This window comes from Bombina bombina, chromosome 6 (genome assembly GCF_027579735.1).
Source record: "Bombina bombina isolate aBomBom1 chromosome 6, aBomBom1.pri, whole genome shotgun sequence".
Classification (NCBI taxonomy): Eukaryota; Metazoa; Chordata; class Amphibia; order Anura; family Bombinatoridae; genus Bombina; species Bombina bombina.
This window is the reverse complement of record NC_069504.1, coordinates 337,574,138-337,588,609: the sequence shown is the minus strand read 5'-3', so window position 1 is coordinate 337,588,609 and position 14,472 is coordinate 337,574,138. Positions and strand designations below refer to the sequence as shown.

The following is a 14,472-nucleotide window of genomic DNA, read 5'->3' as shown; positions in this document are numbered from 1 at the left end:
GAGGTGTATTTTTGAAGGATTGACAAATTATAGGGAATCAAAACAAGTTGCTCCTATTAAATACAAGACTAAGAGCAACTTATGACAGAATAATGTTTGTAGCGGATTAATACCGCTTATTTATCCACCTAATATAAGAGTGGATTATAACTATGAAAGCTGGGGGGACGGAGTTATAGATTCAATTAGAGTTTACAAACTTTCCAGGCTGTCATCATTATAGCTGAACTCCATATATACTCTTACGTAGAGACCTGTTCAAATATCCTGGGTTTTTGTGTATAATACGGGTCAGATTACATTCTGGAACAATTATTCTCATAGCAAAGTATCAGGATGTATGTACCATGAAATATGAGGTAGATAATATGAAACATAGTATAAAACGAGATATAAAGGGCTTCTAGAGGGGCTCCTCTCCTGGGGAGGTGCCATCTACCGGCGACAAGGGAAAAGGGAGTAGGGGTATGACCCGTAGGCAACAAGTACCGACGGGAAAGGGAGGAGAGGAGTCTCTTCAGTATTAGTTACGTATAATGCCAATTCCACTGGCCCGGCCGCAACCAGCAGAACAAGCCTAGATTAGTATACCGAACCCTTCTAAGTAAACATACATTATCCATGTATACTGCTACATCCTGACTCACAATTAGGGTGTCTAAAGCAAACTTACCAACTTAGAATGTTTAGAAAGTATAACCTTGACAAATGTCAATGATATACTAAGAAAAGGTTACCTATCTGGAGCAAGCTTATGTTATAGAATAGTAGCCCTATTGAAGCACATTTGAATGTAATCTTTAAATTAGGCTTATTGGGCATATTATGCTGACTCCCTGCGTAGGTTCTACATGACTTTAGTAAGCTGCAACTCTGCTAGTTAAAGTATGCAAGGTGTGCATCAGAGTCTAGTACATAACCCTTATTCCACTGTTAGAAGAGAGACTCATATAGGGGTGAAGTAAGAGTGTAAAGCAATTGTTTACCATATGGATTTGTGCATATATACAGAGTATCTATTCTGCCATTAAGATAAGCATGTGAGATACATATAACATGCATATCGCTCAAATGCATGAAAATTGCACCTATCTTTCAACTCTGACTATACAATGCAGATAAATTTACCTCAGCTTATCTATGTGCTAATGTAATATCTGTAAACGTTAAGCCTGATCTATAAAGGATAGAAACTCCTGATATTACAACAATAAGATAAATGAATCTCAACCTTAGTTCATGAGACTGAAACATATCAAACAAACTATTTTCAATAAATCTTTAAATGGGGCTTATTAGGCATACTATGCTGACTCCCTGCGTAGGTGTTACAGGACTTTAGTGAGCTGCAACTCTGCTAGTTAAAGTATGCAAGGTGTGCATCAGAGTCTAGTACATAACCCTCACTCACTCAAGAATACTGTGCTGTATACACATACCAATAAATCATTGCAAATATGTATACAACTATATACAAAGCTGGCATTAGTATGTGCTGTCAATAGTTATAGAAATGTACTAGGATAGTCAGTGTTATATGGTCATAGAGACTGCTATAAAAATAAGAGAGGAAGAACATAGAACCTACTATAAATTAAAACATAAAAATAAACATCAGTGTAGGGACAGATGGGAACAATATCTAAGAGTAGCGTTTTAGTAGTAGGCCCACATCATGGATCTCGCAGGAGTCAGTCACATGGCCAAGTAGGAATACTTAGGAGCGAACAGCGGGCTTGTAAAAGGGACTACCATTTGGTGTTAAGTGGGGCCAGTGAAGCACTAAAAAACAGAATTTATGTTTACCTGATAAATTACTTTCTCCAACGGTGTGTCCGGTCCACGGCGTCATCCTTACTTGTGGGATATTCTCTTCCCCAACAGGAAATGGCAAAGAGCCCAGCAAAGCTGGTCACATGATCCCTCCTAGGCTCCGCCTACCCCAGTCATTCGACCGACGTTAAGGAGGAATATTTGCATAGGAGAAACCATATGATACCGTGGTGACTGTAGTTAAAGAAAATAAATTATCAGACCTGATTAAAAAACCAGGGCGGGCCGTGGACCGGACACACCGTTGGAGAAAGTAATTTATCAGGTAAACATAAATTCTGTTTTCTCCAACATAGGTGTGTCCGGTCCACGGCGTCATCCTTACTTGTGGGAACCAATACCAAAGCTTTAGGACACGGATGATGGGAGGAAGCAAATCAGGTCACCTAGATGGAAGGCACCACGGCTTGCAAAACCTTTCTCCCAAAAATAGCCTCAGAAGAAGCAAAAGTATCAAACTTGTAAAATTTGGTAAAAGTGTGCAGTGAAGACCAAGTCGCTGCCCTACATATCTGATCAACAGAAGCCTCGTTCTTGAAGGCCCATGAGGAAGCCACAGCCCTAGTGGAATGAGCTGTGATTCTTTCGGGAGGCTGCCGTCCGGCAGTCTCGTAAGCCAATCTGATGATGCTTTTAATCCAAAAAGAGAGAGAGGTAGAAGTTGCTTTTTGACCTCTCCTTTTACCGGAATAAACAACAAACAAGGAAGATGTTTGTCTAAAATCCTTTGTAGCATCTAAATAGAATTTTAGAGCGCGAACAACATCCAAATTGTGCAACAAACGTTCCTTCTTAGAAACTGGTTTCGGACACAGAGAAGGTACGATAATCTCCTGGTTAATGTTTTTGTTAGAAACAACTTTTGGAAGAAAACCAGGTTTAGTACGTAAAACCACCTTATCTGCATGGAACACCAGATAAGGAGGAGAACACTGCAGAGCAGATAATTCTGAAACTCTTCTAGCAGAAGAAATTGCAACCAAAAACAAAACTTTCCAAGATAATAACCGAATGTAAGGGTTCAAACGGAACCCCCTGAAGAACTGAAAGAACTAAGTTGAGACTCCAAGGAGGAGTCAAAGGTTTGTAAACAGGCTTGATTCTAACCAGAGCCTGAACAAAGGCTTGAACATCTGGCACAGCTGCCAGCTTTTTGTGAAGTAACACAGACAAGGCAGAAATCTGTCCCTTCAGGGAACTTGCAGATAATCCTTTTTCCAATCCTTCTTGAAGGAAGGATAGAATCTTAGGAATCTTAACCTTGTCCCAAGGGAATCCTTTAGATTCACACCAACAGATATATTTTTTCCAAATTTTGTGGTAAATCTTTCTAGTTACAGGCTTTCTGGCCTGAACAAGAGTATCGATAACAGAATCTGAGAACCCTCGCTTCGATAAGATCAAGCGTTCAATCTCCAAGCAGTCAGCTGGAGTGAGACCAGATTCGGATGTTCGAACGGACCTTGAACAAGAAGGTCTCGTCTCAAAGGTAGCTTCCATGGTGGAGCCGATGACATATTCACCAGATCTGCATACCAAGTCCTGCGTGGCCACGCAGGAGCTATCAAGATCACCGACGCCCTTTCCTGATTGATCCTGGCTACCAGCCTGGGGATGAGAGGAAACGGCGGAAATACATAAGCTAGTTTGAAGGTCCAAGGTGCTACTAGTGCATCCACTAGAGCCGCCTTGGGATCCCTGGATCTGGACCCGTAGCAAGGAACTTTGAAGTTCTGACGAGAGGCCATCAGATCCATGTCTGGAATGCCCCACAGTTGAGTGACTTGGGCAAAGATTTCCGGATGGAGTTCCCACTCCCCCGGATGCAATGTCTGACGACTCAGAAAATCCGCTTCCCAATTTTCCACTCCTGGGATGTGGATAGCAGACAGGTGGCAGGAGTGAGACTCCGCCCATAGAATGATTTTGGTCACTTCTTCCATCGCCAGGGAACTCCTTGTTCCCCCCTGATGGTTGATGTACGCAACAGTTGTCATGTTGTCTGATTGAAACCGTATGAACTTGGCCCTCGCTAGCTGAGGCCAAGCCTTGAGAGCATTGAATATCGCTCTCAGTTCCAGAATATTTATCGGTAGAAGAGATTCTTCCCGAGACCAAAGACCCTGAGCTTTCAGGGATCCCCAGACCGCGCCCCAGCCCATCAGACTGGCGTCGGTCGTGACAATGACCCACTCTGGTCTGCGGAAGGTCATCCCTTGTGACAGGTTGTCCAGGGACAGCCACCAACGGAGTGAGTCTCTGGTCCTCTGATTTACTTGTATCCTCGGAGACAAGTTTGTATAGTCCCCATTCCACTGACTGAGCATGCACAGTTGTAATGGTCTTAGATGAATGCGCGCAAAAGGAACTATGTCCATTGCCGCTACCATCAAACCTATCACTTCCATGCACTGCGCTATGGAAGGAAGAGGAACGGAATGAAGTATCCGACAAGAGTCTAGAAGTTTTGTTTTTCTGGCCTCTGTCAGAAAAATCCTCATTTCTAAGGAGTCTATTATTGTTCCCAAGAAGGGAACCCTTGTTGACGGAGATAGAGAACTCTTTTCCACGTTCACTTTCCATCCGTGAGATCTGAGAAAGGCCAGGACGATGTCCGTGTGAGCCTTTGCTTGAGGAAGGGACGACGCTTGAATCAGAATGTCGTCCAAGTAAGGTACTACAGCAATGCCCCTTGGTCTTAGCACAGCTAGAAGGGACCCTAGTACCTTTGTGAAAATCCTTGGAGCAGTGGCTAATCCGAAAGGAAGCGCCACGAACTGGTAATGCTTGTCCAGGAATGCGAACCTTAGGAACCGATGATGTTCCTTGTGGATAGGAATATGTAGATACGCATCCTTTAAATCCACCGTGGTCATGAATTGACCTTCCTGGATGGAAGGAAGAATTGTTCGAATGGTTTCCATTTTGAACGATGGAACCTTGAGAAACTTGTTTAAGATCTTGAGATCTAAGATTGGTCTGAACGTTCCCTCTTTTTTGGGAACTATGAACAGATTGGAGTAGAACCCCATCCCTTGTTCTCCTAATGGAACAGGATGAATCGCTCCCATTTTTAACAGGTCTTCTACACAACGTAAGAATGCCTGTCTTTTTATGTGGTCTGAAGACAACTGAGACCTGTGGAACCTCCCCCTTGGGGGAAGCCCCTTGAATTCCAGAAGATAACCTTGGGAGACTATTTCTAGCGCCCAAGGATCCAGAACATCTCTTGCCCAAGCCTGAGCGAAGAGAGAGAGTCTGCCCCCCACCAGATCCGGTCCCGGATCGGGGGCCAACATTTCATGCTGTCTTGGTAGCAGTGGCAGGTTTCTTGGCCTGCTTTCCCTTGTTCCAGCCTTGCATTGGTCTCCAAGCTGGCTTGGCTTGAGAAGTATTACCCTCTTGCTTAGAGGACGTAGCACTTTGGGCTGGTCCGTTTCTACGAAAGGGACGAAAATTAGGTTTATTTTTGGCCTTGAAAGGCCGATCCTGAGGAAGGGCGTGGCCCTTACCCCCAGTGATATCAGAGATAATCTCTTTCAAGTCAGGGCCAAACAGCGTTTTCCCCTTGAAAGGAATGTTAAGTAGCTTGTTCTTGGAAGACGCATCAGCTGACCAAGATTTCAACCAAAGCGCTCTGCGCGCCACAATAGCAAACCCAGAATTCTTAGCCGCTAACCTAGCCAATTGCAAAGTGGCGTCTAGGGTGAAAGAATTAGCCAATTTGAGAGCATTGATTCTGTCCATAATCTCCTCATAAGGAGGAGAATCACTATCGACCGCCTTTACCAGCTCATCGAACCAGAAACACGCGGCTGTAGCGACAGGGACAATGCATGAAATTGGTTGTAGAAGGTAACCCTGCTGAACAAACATCTTTTTAAGCAAACCTTCTAATTTTTTATCCATAGGATCTTTGAAAGCACAACTATCTTCTATGGGTATAGTGGTGCGTTTGTTTAAAGTGGAAACCGCTCCCTCGACCTTGGGGACTGTCTGCCATAAGTCCTTTCTGGGGTCGACCATAGGAAACAATTTTTTAAATATGGGGGGAGGGACGAAAGGAATACCGGGCCTTTCCCATTCTTTATTTACAATGTCCGCCACCCGCTTGGGTATAGGAAAAGCTTCTGGGAGCCCCGGGACCTCTAGGAACTTGTCCATTTTACATAGTTTCCCTGGGATGACCAACTTGTCACAATCATCCAGAGTGGATAATACCTCCTTAAGCGGAATGCGGAGATGTTCCAACTTAAATTTAAACGTAATCACATCAGGTTCAGCTTGTTGAGAAATGTTCCCTGAATCAGTAATTTCTCTCTCAGACAAAACCTCCCTGGCCCCATCAGACTGGTTTAGGGGCCCTTCAGAACCATTATTATCAGCGTCGTCATGCTCTTCAGTATCTAAAACAGAGCAGTCGCGCTTACGCTGATAAGTGTGCATTTTGGCTAAAATGTTTTTGACAGAATTATCCATTACAGCCGTTAATTGTTGCATAGTAAGGAGTATTGGCGCGCTAGATGTACTAGGGGCCTCCTGAGTGGGCAAGACTCGTGTAGACGAAGGAGGGAATGATGCAGTACCATGCTTACTCCCCTCACTTGAGGAATCATCTTGGGCATCATTGTCATTGTCACATAAATCACATTTATTTAAATGAGAAGGAACTCTGGCTTCCCCACATTCAGAACACAGTCTATCTGGTAGTTCAGACATGTTAAACAGGCATAAACTTGATAACAAAGTACAAAAAACGTTTTAAAATAAAACCGTTACTGTCACTTTAAATTTTAAACTGAACACACTTTATTACTGCAATTGCGAAAAAATATGAAGGAATTGTTCAAAATTCACCAAAATTTCACCACAGTGTCTTAAAGCCTTAAAAGTATTGCACGCCAAATTTGGAAGCTTTAACCCTTAAAATAACGGAACCGGAGCCGTTTTTAACTTTAACCCCTTTACAGTCCCTGGTATCTGCTTTGCTGAGACCCAACCAAGCCCAAAGGGGAATACGATACCAAATGACGCCTTCAGAAAGTCTTTTCTATGTATCAGGGCTCCTCACACATGCGACTGCATGTCATGCCTCTCAAAAACAAGTGCGCAACACCGGCGCGAAAATGAGGCTCTGCCTATGATTTGGGAAAGCCCCTAAGAATAAGGTGTCTAAAACAGTGCCTGCCGATATAATCTTATCAAAATACCCAGATTAAATGATTCCTCAAGGCTAAATATGTGTTAATAATGAATCGATTTAGCCCAGAAAAAGTCTACAGTCTTAATAAGCCCTTGTGAAGCCCTTATTTACTATCTTAATAAACATGGCTTACCGGATCCCATAGGGAAAATGACAGCTTCCAGCATTACATCGTCTTGTTAGAATGTGTCATACCTCAAGCAGCAAGAGACTGCTCACTGTTCCCCCAACTGAAGTTAATTCCTCTCAACAGTCCTGTGTGGAACAGCCATGGATTTTAGTAACGGTTGCTAAAATCATTTTCCTCATACAAACAGAAATCTTCATCTCTTTTCTGTTTCTGAGTAAATAGTACATACCAGCACTATTTTAAAATAACAAACTCTTGATTGAATAATAAAAACTACAGTTAAACACTAAAAAACTCTAAGCCATCTCCGTGGAGATGTTGCCTGTACAACGGCAAAGAGAATGACTGGGGTAGGCGGAGCCTAGGAGGGATCATGTGACCAGCTTTGCTGGGCTCTTTGCCATTTCCTGTTGGGGAAGAGAATATCCCACAAGTAAGGATGACGCCGTGGACCGGACACACCTATGTTGGAGAAAACAAAAACTCTACAAACGGCATGTATAGTGCTTTCATCTGGCTTAGTAAAAGTGAACAGAAGATGCATAGCGTCCCCTCATATATACTTCAGAAGTCCGGTCATTACAGGGATGACATATTTGTCAGGGAGAGACCTGAACAATAGGAAGCATAAACAGTCTAACCGACTCCAGTTTGTATGACACACAAATCCTATTGGCCTACCCTCAGTGAGTATTTCGTATTGTAAACTTATTTTAACGGTTAGTTAGCCACAGAGAGCAAGCATGTGGAAGTAATAACTGCACTTTATAGGGGATTACACATAAAACTTGACAGCCACACTCCCACATACCTTATTTAACAAATAGTATTATATCATTACCCTTAAAATCTAACTTCAATGTGAATTCTTGAACACCCTCATTGAGGAATAACTATCAATATGTCTCTAAGGGGTATACGTAGCTGGGATGAATTAGTTATGTATAGAAATTAACATTGACCTTTGTAACTGAACCTTAGCATTTTTTACAGAGAGATCCTTAAAACATATTCAAACATTGAAAAATGACAGAAAACATTTAACAAATAACAGATATAATAAGTAAATTAAATGTGCTATTAACTGAGCATCCGCATGAGTCTCAAATTAAAGTTCAAAGTGTGGGGACATAGTAGTGAAGTGAACAATATCTGAGATGTTCTCCGGTACACTCACAAATAAGAAGTTAATATGGGGAATTAGTGAAAACAAAACATAGCTCACAATATAACCAGGAATGTCCAGAATCTTCACGCAGAGAAATCTCAGGACCTGTGCTAAGTTTAGCCAATGCCCGATGGGTGAGTGTTCCATAGTTCCCCTGAGTCAGCTGGCGGTAGTAAGTGCTGGGCGCTATTGTCTTCCCCCATAAGCAGGAGCCCGATGCTCAGTTGAAGGGACAATACAGTGCAACAGATATCGAAAAGGTACTGGGCTGAACACCAGATCGCTGTGGCGCCGTGAATCTGCAAGTAGGTATAGGGATCTCCTACGTCAGGGACAGAGGTGTGAGCGGAGAGGAGGTAGACCGGGTAGATATTGTCTGCTTTCAGTGGCTCGGGGATAGGTGCGTCTATATCCAAATACTGGAGCCTCCAAACTGCCGGTGTCGGGCGGATCTCACTCGCATGCCTTCGCTGCCCTATGTGCAAGTGAGCTATATCCTCATCCTCCTGCACCCCTGACGCCGTAGAAACGGGACCTTCAGACTCCTCCCGAGGGAGAGCTTCTTGCTGTAAGAACCAGTCTGCAACAGTGTCACTTAATGCCGCAGACTCAGGAGGCAGAATGGCAGAGGCCAAGTCGCCATCTTGGAAGCTGCAGGTGTGATAGCATTCAGAGAAGCAGCGTGAGAGCTGCGTGTAATAAAAATCAAGTTTGTCACATAGACTTTTTATAGATAGATGTAGTGCAGTCTCCATTTCTCCTGTATATGGGCTCACAGTGATTGATAATGATAAAGTCTTTCAGAGCTTCTGTATAAGCTGCATTACTTATGTGCTATAGATCCATGCGGTTCAGCTCCTAAGTGCAGGGAGTGTAGGCCTGGAATAAAGATGTTGGTTTCAGATATGCTTACAGCCACTCCATTCATTCCAAACTCCGTGGATACATTCAGAAGGTTTTAGCATCGCCAGAGGAGGCTATCAGAATATCTTGTTGAGCATTTTTTGCTGTTTTCTTAAATTTCTATTGCAGAGCTCCAGAGTAGTGCAGCCATACTCTTCAACAGTTGGCTCCGCCCCCAGAAACATTTTTTATATATTATCTCTGATTGGGTTCAAGATGGTGCACCGCCACCCTATATTGAGATATAGATAGATGATAGATAGAGATATATATATATATATATATATATATATATATATATATATATATATATATATATATATATATATATATATATATATATATATATCTCAGTAACAAGAACTTGCACTCACTGGTCTTTCCTTCAGAAACACACATTTATTGTAACGTTTCAGAGACAGAGTATCCCCTTCCTCAGACCCTCTGTCTCCGAAACGTTACAATAAATGTTTGTTTCGAGTTTTGCATGGTCATAGGATTAATATATGTGTTGTGTTAATAATTTTGTTTTGTAATTTACCCTATGAGGTTTGCACCCATGCTTGTCTGAGGTAAACTACCTTAGTCCCTGAAAGCTGTACAGCTGTCTGCGAGTGCTGGCAATCAGGGTCATAGAATGTGTACACAGTCCAGTATGAGGGTGCAGTCCATTTTTCATGCTTTTTTACAGTATATACAAATTAGTAAACAAGATAGAGACCAAATTAAAAAAGAAATCAGAATTGAAGATGGAAGGGGGAAAATATATATATATATATATATATATATATATATATATATATATATATATATATATATATATATATATATATATATATATATATATATATATATATATATATAAAAACAATTACATAATTTAATACTAAATCTTATCCAATTAAAAACAACCCAAAACACGCATTTCATAATATCTTACAAGATCTGGTCTGTAATATCGATGTACAATTTCAGCTCCAGCAAACATGGACAAAATACTTGCTCCAAACATTTTCAAATAGCGGGGCCATGATACTCCAGCAGGCATTGCAATAAGTTTTTATAATCTGACCTAAAGGAAAATACAGTAATTATGAGAAAATATTTTTATATATGTATATATAAATCTGACAACATTTCTCCCAAAGTTCATATTCATTTTAAACAAGACAATACTACTAATGTTTTAACTTAGCAAGAGTTCAGAAATCAATATTTGGTGTAATAATCCTGATTTTCAATCACAGCTTTCATGCGTCTTGGCATGCTCTCCACCAGTCTTTCACATTGCTGTTGGGTAACTTTGACACAGTGACCCATTTAAAACTGTACCTAATTGGCCCCAGCAGACAAAGAAATAACATTGTCTAGGTGTCTACTGCTTTATGGACCCAAACTGCTTAATAAAAATCTGCTTAAATACATCATTGCATTTAACATGTATTTAGTGTTTCATTTTCCTTTAAGCCTTTCACTGCCAAGCCTTTTAAAGCGTTTTTGCTACCTATTACAAATCAAATTCAGGTGAATGAACCACACAAATTATATATAGGTTTTTTTTCCCAGCTGGCCCAGCAGATTTACAATATACCATTAATACATTTATAATTCATTGCATATGAGATATTTTTTTTTAGATTTCAGTAAATAATACTGAGAATGGCCAAGTGACCATTGCTGTTACTGTGATCATCTTACTAAATTGTCATCATGGATAGTCACATATGAAATAGGAGCCCATACAGGCTTTTGGGGGTTATAATATAGATTAGAGAGAGGCCCCATTGCTCAGTACAGAAATAAAAGCACTTTTTTTCTTGAAAGGTGTTCACTGTTACCACAGTCATCACCTGACTATACAGACAAAATTCATCTTTTTTTGGAGAGATGGACTTGTCTATACGATCATTTGAGCAGCACCACACAGAACAGGCGATCCTCTTTCAAATTAGGGTCTTGGAGATTGAAGAACCTCCTCCCATCCAGCTTCTCTGTTTCCCTTTGTGATGAAGCCTGGAAGTTTCGCCCACTAGGCCACCAACGATCCCCAGCCTGTAGTGAGAAGGATCTCAGAAAACAGTGTTTGATCAGTGATCCCCCTGCATAACGAGAAAGGCTCATCAGGTGCCTACAGGTAGCGATGTGCATGACGAGAATGCCTCGTCATGCGCATCAAAGGGGTAAAAGGGCCATTCAACACCACTTGCTTTTGTGTAAAAATTGTGCTTGTCCAACACTCCCTAGCCAAGCCATAAAGCAAATGCTGTAACCTAGGTTTTCTTCAAAATGCTTCAAACAGCCTAAATCAGCTACTTACTGAACTGTAGCAGTTTGAAGAAAACCTAAGTTACAAAATTTGCTCTTTGGCCTCTTTAGGTAGTGTTTGACAAGCAACGCTGTATTTCCATGTAGGGGCGGAAAGAATAAAAATTCTCTTAATCGCACAATTGTTTGCCTGTAACCATGTATGTAACCCCCACACAGGGGTTTAACATCTTATATTATAAGATTTATGTGAAGTGTCTGGGCAATCAGACACATAATCGATACATTTTTTTTACAGTAAATATACTGAAATATTTAAAACATTCTATTTAAATTTGGGGTGTTTCACAGACTCCACGTACTTCAAAAAAGTCAATTTACATGATTCCCTTACATAAATGTAATGGATGGAACACTACAGTGTACAATTTGCATCACCCTGGCAACCAAAAGGGTTAAAGTAATGTAGGAAAAGATAACCAGACACTGAAAAGGGATGATTTATGTAAGCAAGGTAATCTTGCATACACTAAAGATGATTGACTCACACAGCACACCTTGATGATGATGATCTACAAAACACCACTTTTTATTAAATGTGAGATGTAATACCCAAGCTGTGGAGTCCTCAAAATAATTTATATCACCTGTTTTAAGTCTTATGGTATCTTTGTTGAAAATCATTTCTAGATAGGCTCAGGAGCTGCTGATTTACATACCTAGTCAGAATTAGAACAAGGGGACTTACGTTTCTTCAGCCAATGGTATGCTTATAATCAGGTACATTCATTTATTAGTAGACACAAAAGGGTAGGGAAAAAAAATATCAGACCATTTACAAATTAAAAAAATGATGTACCACACCACAGACTATTAGGCACACACCATATTTAGTATGCTCCCTTTTACAACATGTGGATATGGGAGTTATACCTGGATTTATAGAAAGTTAGAGTAGGGAACTAGGTATAGACATTTCATTTAAGGAGTATTTGAGAATATCTGCAAATATCATGAAATTCTCATTCTCTACACAGATTTTAGAGCCAAACTTTAAAGTTTTGCACAGATACAATATTTAATGACTGGTAAGCTGGGGATGTGTCTCATCTTTGGTGTCATTGTCTTAAAAGGACACTGTACCCAAAAATTTTCTTTCATGATTCAGATAGAGCATGCAATTTTAAGCAACTTTCTAATTTACTCCTATTATCAAATCTTCTTTATTCTCTTGGTATCTTTATTTGAAATGCAAGAATGTAAGTTTAGATGCCGGCCCATTTTTGGTGAACAACCTAGGTTGTCCTTGCTGATTGGTGGATAAATTCATCCACCAATCAAAAACTGCTGTCCAGAGTTCTGAACCAAGAAAAAAGCTTAGATGCCTTCTTTTTCATATAAAGATGGCAAGAGAACAAAGAAAAATTGATAATAGGAGTAAATTAGAAAGTTGCTTAAAATTGCATGCTCTGTCTGAATCACAAAAGAAAATTTTTGGGTACAGTGTCCCTTTAACTTACGTGGGTTTTGGGAACAAGTTATCACAGAATCTTCAAACACATTGACTCAAGATGTAGAGATAGATCATTTAAAGGGACACTGAACGCAAATTTTTTCCTTTCGTGGTTCAGATAGAGCATGCAATTTTAAAGGGACACTGAACCCAATTTTTGTCTTTCATTATTCAGATAGAGCATGCAATTTTAAGCAACTTTCTAATTTACTCCTATTATCAATTTTTCTTCGTTCTCTTGCTATCTTTATTTGAAAAAGAAGACATCCAAGCTTTGTTTTTGTTTAGTTCAGCACTCTGGACAGCACTTTTTTTATTGGTGTATTACTTTATCCACCAATCAGCAAGAACAACCGAGGTTGTTCACCAAAAATGGGCCGGCATCTAAACATACATTCTTGCTTTTCAAATAAAGATACCAAGAGAATGAAGAAAGTTTAATAGGAGTAAATTAGAAAGTTGCTTAAAAATTCATGCTCTATCAGAATCACGAAAGAAAAAATTTGGGTTCAGTGTCCCTTTAAGCAACTTTCTAATTTACTCCTATTAGCAATTTTTCTTTGTTCTCTTGCTATTTTTATTTGAAAAAGGCATCTAAGCTTTTTTTCTTGGTTCAGTACTTTGGACAGCACTTTTTGATTGGTGGATGACTATCCACCAATCAGCAAGGACAACCTAGGTTGTTCACCAAAAATGGGACGGCATCTAAACTTACATTCTTGCATTTCAAATAAAGATACAAAGAGAATAAAGAAAATTTGATAATAGGAATCAATTAGAAAGATGCTTAAATTGTATGCTCTATCTGAATCACGAAAGAAAAAAATTGGGTTCAGTGTCCCTTTAATATGGCTCTTTAATGTGTAAAATAAATTGACCCCAGATAATACCTAAACAGGTCCAGCCTGTTAACTAGGATAGATGGGCCTGCTGTACCTAGACCAGAGATCTAGAAAAACCAACTAGTATCCACAACAGGTCCTGCCTGTTATCTAGGAAACAACGTATCTGCCGGAACAATCCAAGGCGAAAACGAAACTCTTAAGTTCCAGCAAAGCTAAAACAACTCAATAATCAAATTAAAGAAATTAAGCTTCGAGGCTTACATTTTTGCTTGAAATCAGGGGATCACCCCGAACAGAAAACTGTAAGCTTCCACCGGAAGTTTCTAACAATCTCGACCATCAAAGTCGATAGTACCAAAAATCGCATGTGATGAAACGCCTATAAGAAGAGTTTATATAACAATCCAGAGCTCTAAAAAACTAAAAAAACTATCCGAAACAGAATAGTAAAGTAAAGAAAACAGGCAACCCCTGAAAAAGTAGTGTGCAAACAAAAAACAGGTCCTGCCCGTCATACGGCACAATCCCCCATAGAGCTTGGAACTGGGATTCTATATAAAAAATAAAACAAAAGTAAAACAAGATGACAAGAAATAGGATATCATCCTCCCC

The 14,472-nt window shown here is 40.2% G+C and overlaps 1 long non-coding RNA gene across 1 annotated transcript in view; it reads right to left on the bottom strand.

Moving 5' to 3' along the window:
- The window catches only part of LOC128662924 (uncharacterized), a 57,676-nt gene extending 47,367 nt beyond the window's left edge, over positions 1-10,309 (bottom strand). The window contains exon 1 of the long non-coding RNA XR_008402822.1: positions 10,178-10,309. This is a non-coding gene — a long non-coding RNA (uncharacterized LOC128662924). The remainder of the gene's footprint in view (positions 1-10,177) is intronic.
- Between the last annotated feature and the right edge of the window lie 4,163 nt (positions 10,310-14,472).